Here is a 7,060-nt window from a genome sequence, read left to right on the forward strand (position 1 = left end):
TTGCCCTGCCCAGCTGAGCTCCAGCCTTTTAAAAAAAAAAAAAAAAAATTGAGAAAAACCCCAGGACTCATCGCTCCTCTAGCAGCCTCAGGACTTCAGGGGGCTCGTGGAAGAGCCCCCAAACAGCACATGGCAGTGGGGATTGTCCCCACCAGCAGGAATGGTGAGTCTGGGGTTTTTCTCAGTTTTTTTTTTTCCTTAAAGGGCCGGAGCCACGGCAGGTGGGGGAGCCATGGTGGGGGCTGGAGGACTGGGGGGGTCAAGGGGCTCATGCAAAACACCCCATGCAGCGTGGGGCAGCGGGCAGCAGCGGGGAATGTCCCCCGCCCGGCAGCACCCAGTGAGTCGGGCTTTTTTTTTCCAAAGTGCTGGGAGCTGAGGCGGGCAGGTAGGGGATGGGCCTGGCTGATTTGGCTGAATCAATTCAGGACAGCGCTTTGAATCACCAAATCGAATCACTGTCCCCCAAATCAGCTGAATCCGAAGTGAATACTACCCACTTCGCACAGGCCTAATAAGCAGTGGAATAGTCACTAAGTAGTAGGCATGCATAGACTTTAGGTATGTCAGGGTGGAGTTCGTCCAGGCCAGAGAACATTTTTAGCCCATTCTTTTTGAAGGAAAAGCTGCTTTGCCCCATTATGCTGGGGCTATTAGAAGTTGGAGATTCAGTTTAGAGAACACCTGGATCTGATCAGAAAGGAAGTGGAACCATTGATTTAAAAATATACCGCTAGCATTTTGATCATTTTAGAACCTGTTAGTGGGTTTTTATAATTTGTGGATGTTCACCTGCTGATTAGGACTCCAAATCTACCAACCTCCTTTGCATTTTCTAAAATTTTCAGTTTGATTACCCACACCAGGACTCACATTAGCCCTAGGAGTTCATGTTGAGTTGTTTCTCTACTGTGACCCCTGAATCTGTTACAGAGTCACTACTTTTCTAAACACAATCCTGCATTCTGAAGCCCTGGCCTTGTTCCTAGGTATGTATTAAAGCACATTTTATCAGATCAGGTTGAGTTCACCAAGTGCTTCTAAAGGCAATTAAAGTCCTCCCCTGATTCTAGAAAAGTACAACCCCACAGAGTTCTCTATGGTGACTCCTTGGACACATCTGTGTAAGTAAAATCAGAATCAGGCCTGAATTAATATCAGTATTTACCATGGAACAATGGTCCCTTGAAACAGAAAATGTCCTGCCTTGCCCTTTAACACTATGCTTGAAGCTACTTGATATAGGGACCTCTATGCAGTGACTGAGGCTGAGCTCTAAGTGTGACACATCCTTCCTAGAGACCTAAAATATATGCCAAGATAGCTATAAAAGAGACATCATACTTCAATGTAGAGTTCCTAAACCAAACAGCTCTACCTCTATAAATAGCACTGGTGATCCCAATATTAGAATACCGTATGCAGTTCTAGTGTGCGCATTTTCAAAAGGATATTGAAAAACTGGTAAGGGTGCAGAAAAAAGCCATAAAAATTGTTCAAATATGCAGAAAATGCCTTGCAGTGATGAGCTTAAAGAGCTCAATTTGTTTATCTTACCAAAAAGATGCTCAAGGGGTGATCTGTTTACAGTATAATATTCATATGGAGAAAGTGGACACTACAGGTACTTTAATTTCAGAGAGAAAGACAACAAGTACCAATGGCTAAAGGCTAAACAAATTCACGCTGGTAATTTAGACACATTTTTTAATACTGAAGGTGAATAATCTACCAACTGAAGAGTGGATTCTCTGTCTCCTGTTGGGTTCAAATCAAGACTCAGTGCCATTCCAGGAAATTTGCTTTAGCCCCGCACAAGTTATAGGTCATAAGGGTACAAGGCTGATAATATACTGGAAGTCATACTAGTAAAGGTGCCTTGTGATGTACAGGTGCTTTCTGGCCTTGGAGCCTAGTTATATAGCAGAGCAATCTGATTTTTCCATAGGACTGGAGCCCAAGTTTGAAGTTTGCGGTATATGCACATATTTTGAGAGCAGAAATATCACAGTGCCATACCAGCATCTCTGTTTGTATCTCCCCTTTCCTAAGCAATCACCTAAAGGGTCCTGTGCTTGCTGAATGACAATGAGAGCAGAAGCATGTAGAAGGGGGCACTGGGCTGCTCTTGACATCATAGGACTGGGCAGCACCAGGTCAATGTACACAGTGTAAATTAGAGCAGTCCTTTAATGCAAGGATTCTGCAAGGGAGGGGGCTTCTTTTCCTCTTCAATATCAATCCCCATCAATATCCTTTGGGTTCACATGTCAAGTTGTAGCTCATGGGTCACACACAAATGTGCTGAGAAGATTCATAGATTGTAAGGCTGGGAGGCACCTCGGAAGATCATCGGATCCAGCCCCCCGCACCAAGCAGGAAAGGTAACTGGGGGGTCAGGTGAGCCCAGTAAGGTGACCATCCTGTCTCCTCTTGAAGATTTCCAAGGTAAGTGATTGCACCACCTCTGGAGGGAGCTTCTTCCACAGTCTGGACACCCTTACTGTGAATAAGTTTTTCCTAATGTTGAGCCTGAATTGGTCTTTCAGGAGTTTATGGCCATTACTCCTGGTTTTCCCCTTGGGTGCCCTGGTGAACAGTTGCTCACCAAGCCCTTGATGTACTCCCCTAGTGAAGCAGTGAGCTGGTACCAAGTCCCCTCTCAGCCTTTTCTTCAGGCTGAAGAATCCCAGGTCCCTCAACCTTTCCTCGTATGGTTTGCCATATAAGACTCCGATCATATGGGTGGCTCTTCTTTGGACTCTCTCAAGCTTGTCTGTGTCCTTGTTAAAGTGTGGTGCCCAGAACTGGATGCAGTACTCCAGGTGCGGTCTCATCAGTGCTGAGTAGAGCAGAAGAATCACCTCCTTGGCTTTGCTGGAGATGCATCAATTGATGCATGCTAGGATATTATCTGCCCTAGTGGCTACAGCATCGCACTGCCGGCTTATATTCATACTGTGGTCTATTATTACCCCCAGGTTTCATTCATTTGTGGTGCTAGTCAGTTTGGTGCCACTAAGCTTGTAGGTGTGTTGGGGTTGCTCGTCCCGAGGTGGAGCACTTTACATTTCTAGATGTTGAATGTTATCAGATTCTGATCCACCCAACTTGCTAGCCTGTGTAGGTGTGCCTGTATCTGTAGCCTATCTTCAAGCATGACCACGCTTCCCCATAACTTGGTGTCATCCATGAACTTGGCCAGTGAGCTCTTCACCCCACATCCAAATCATTAATAAAGATGTTGAAAAGTACTGGACTAAGCACTGACCCTGCAGGACACCACTGCCCACTTCTCACCAGGATGACACAGATTCATTCACAACAACTCTCTGCGTCCTATCTTGCAGCCAGTTTCTCACCCACCTGACTGCCTCAGAGTTAAGCCCACAATCTTCCAATTTGCTCGTGAGGACATCGTGGGATACTACATCAAAGGACTTTTGGAACTCAAGGTATACAATGTCAACCTGCTCTCATGTCCAGCTGGTGAGTTAGCTGGTCATAGAAGCAGATGAGGTTGGTAAGGCAAAACCTGCCTGCAACAAAGCCATAAAGATCCATAGGGAAGGGAGAAACAGGTACCTTACATTATGTTACCAGAGCACACAGAGGCCCAAAATGCACCCAGGCTCCCCTTTCAAGTATTTTAAGGCCAGAGGACTACTGTGATGATAAAAATCTCACATGACCAGAGAACCCTTCCCATCAATTCCTGCCTCACTACCTGTAATTTCAGTTTCAGCTAAAAGATATCTTTCAGAAAGGTATTCAGGCTCAATTTAAAGGTAGTGATGGTAAATCTTCAATGGCCCTATATAAACTGTTCCAATAGTTAACTAGCTTTGCTTAAAAACCTGTACCTAATCTGCTTTATCTATCATCAGCCTCTAGCCACAAGACCTACCATTAGACTAAAGTGCACTCTGCCAGAAGATATCTTCCACAGACAGGTACTTAGAAACCCTGACCAAGCCACCCCTTCATCATCTCTTGGAAAGACTTAGTAAACTGAGCTTCTTAACTCCCCCAAATAAAGTGGGTTTTCTAGAACTCATACCAGAATTTGGTCTTGTATAAAGAAAGAGAGAGAGAGAAACTGCTCCTGCCCTATAAAATTAATAAGAATTTCCTAAATTGCTAAAACAGATGAAGGGATGAACATGGCAGTGGTACAATTGATCAAAAATTGAGAACTAAGTCACAAAGAGGTTGAGGGCAAGACCCTAAAATGGACTTTGGAAGATTTTATGGACTCAATTCCAGGACTGCAATCCTGATAACTCCTGCTCAGCTGCTCCCTAAATATAAAGTTGCATAATCTCTGCTGGCATATTGGCTTGTGATGATAACAAACCTCCTGAGGTGTCCAAAGCTGGGCTTCTGGGCATGCTTAGGAGAGCCTCAGTCTTGATAGGGTGGATCAGCTTGGCTCCATCTCTCAGCTAATTCTAACTGGAATTCAGAAACTAGGCATTCCTCTACCTGATAGTTAGGGCACTCTTCTGGGGATTGGAAAATGTGGGTTTAAACATCCTCAGGTTAAGGAGGGTATTGAACCAGATCTGCTACATTATGAACATATATTATAATCACTGAGCCATTAGATAAAATGGCAACCACCACAACCAGTCTTTGAAGGGAAGAAAAGAGAGAAGGTGACTCCAGTTCCAGTTTTGAAGGAAAGATCACAGATGTCTACCTCCAAGAGGGGATTCTCTACTATGAATCCTGATGGAAATGGATGTTTTCTGGTAAGGCTGAATAAGGCACTTAGACTCCCTAACTCTAGGTGGCACCCTGCTTAGTCTGCTACTGGTTGTTATGGATCTTATTCTGAGATGCTTGATGTTCCCCATAAACTGCATATGGACCTTAAGCACCACCTCAGGGCTGCAGACTCTATGATGGGACCCAGTACCTAACAGTTATGGGATGCAACACACAACATGGTGGTACCAAGCTCCTTTTTTGGCTCCGAGCCTAAGCAAATAATAATGAAAGGTCAAGTAGACATCTGAAATCCTTTGTTCTTTATTAGTAACAACGAATGCATCTTAAAATACACTCAGGCCAATCTTGTTCTTCATGTTGTGTTGCTTTGTGGGGCAGGCCCAGACAGGCACCACACATGTAGGCATTCCCTGCACTGCTAATTTGTTGTGTGGGCAGGGTGGGTTTTGACACCAGTAGATCCTGTTATAAAAAAAAAAACGCCTGGAAAAAAAGATGGCGCACAGGGTGGCAACATTTGTCACCCGAAACCGGAGCCTGGCCAGCCAGAGCCACACGCTAGCTGCCAGCCAGGCTCCCTAGTGCCAGATCTTTACCACTGCAGCCCTGGAAGGCCCCTAGGAACCCAAGTAAGGCTGCTGGGGCCAACCCAGGTACTGGTCCCAGCCTCTTCTACCCCACTGGGAGAAACTTGCCACATACCAGAGCATGCATGCACAGGTGTTCCCGGGTGACAAGAAGCAACAGCACATATTGTGCCACTGCTATTTGTCCCCAGGGAAAAGTATATGCACACTTGCCTGGATGAGCCAATGGTGGGAAATATTTGCCTCACTGAAGTTATGCAGCTTTTCCCACAAACTTCAAGAAGGTTCAGATTTCTTCCTTAGATTTTGAGACATGAAGGGGCTCTCTGAATATTTAGTCTGACCTCTTGTCCCAAGATTTTCACCCTGTCATGTCCGCATGAAGCGCATCAAAACCCACACAAAGGTAGTGCAAAGCAGCATACATAGTAGTGCAGATTCCAAGGTTGTCAGAAAAAGAAAAAACATGACTGAAAACAAAAAATATTCAGCCCCAAGATAGGAAATGTTAAGTTTTCTAACAAAAAAAAAAGGAAAATTTGCTAAAACAGCAGACCCTTCCCATAAACATATTTACTGCATAGAACACTCAGTTTTCCATGAAAAAAATTAGAAAATGTTTGACCAGTTTTAATGCACACTTGCATTTTTATCAGGTAGAGCCTTGCACTTATTTTGCAAACATGACCCTGCAAGTTCCAAGGATAGAGACAGTTAGGTACATATTTTATTTTTGTTAATAATTTGACAATATCTTTTTCAGTACTGTAAAAAAATGGAATTGCTCCTCAAAACATTAGGCATTCATTTAGCCATTTTTATTGATATCCCTGACCTACACTGCAATGATGCCACATTACATATTACAACCGGTGGTGCGTGAAAGAGTCATGAGATATTCTTCATAATCCCTTATCTGATAACAAGGGTCCAATTTTCAGCTCAGAATTGCTGACATGCTACCATACCCTACAGGGTATAGTTGTTCACTCCATTACACCTTTTAGGGAAATAATTACCAAATCTTGTACTGATGAAAAAATTATTTGTAATTTATTCCTTCACTCTCAAAAGGAAGCAATTAAAAGAAACATTAAAAAGCTTGTCTCTGCTGCTCGCATGACAAGCTTGTTAAGAAACTCTGCAGTTTCTGAAACAAAAAGCCTGTTCTTGATCCTTCTAAATTATAGCTTCGATATTTAACGTCTATGGAGAAGGATTCCAAGAGCGTACATTATACCACAGGGAGTGCAGTTAGAACAGTTACAAGTTTTCCAGATTACAACCCTGTTTTCAGAGGTTAATTACACAAACATTAATCATTACCAGAGGCTGGAAATTTTGCATAGGTCTCAATCTGGCAAGAATTAGTAAAGTGCGGTTGAGTTACTACCAGGAAATGGTGGAGACCCCAAAGTCTTTACCCAGCAATTAAATCTACAATTCCATGACTGTCTCCTCAAATGGCAGCACAAAAAGACCTGGTGGATCAGATCCAGTCCACACTACCCAGGGACCAGCTCATCAAACAAAATCATTAAAGCCTAGAAGAGACTGGATCTTATTCCACCTCTGTTCACCAACCACAGGCAAAAGTACTCCTGTAAACCTTTTAGGTTGCATTATAGTAGCTTTAGTAAGCCTTTGGCTGGATTAAGTTAAGCCACATTAGCTTGAGGTTGAGGAAAGTAGTGTAAAAGGAACTCGGCACATCTACACATGCATTAATGTGCAGTAGC

The sequence above is a fragment of the Gavialis gangeticus genome, unplaced genomic scaffold (genome assembly GCF_001723915.1).
Source record: "Gavialis gangeticus isolate Ggan-Ray unplaced genomic scaffold, GavGan_comp1, whole genome shotgun sequence".
Lineage (NCBI taxonomy): Eukaryota > Metazoa > Chordata > Crocodylia > Gavialidae > Gavialis > Gavialis gangeticus.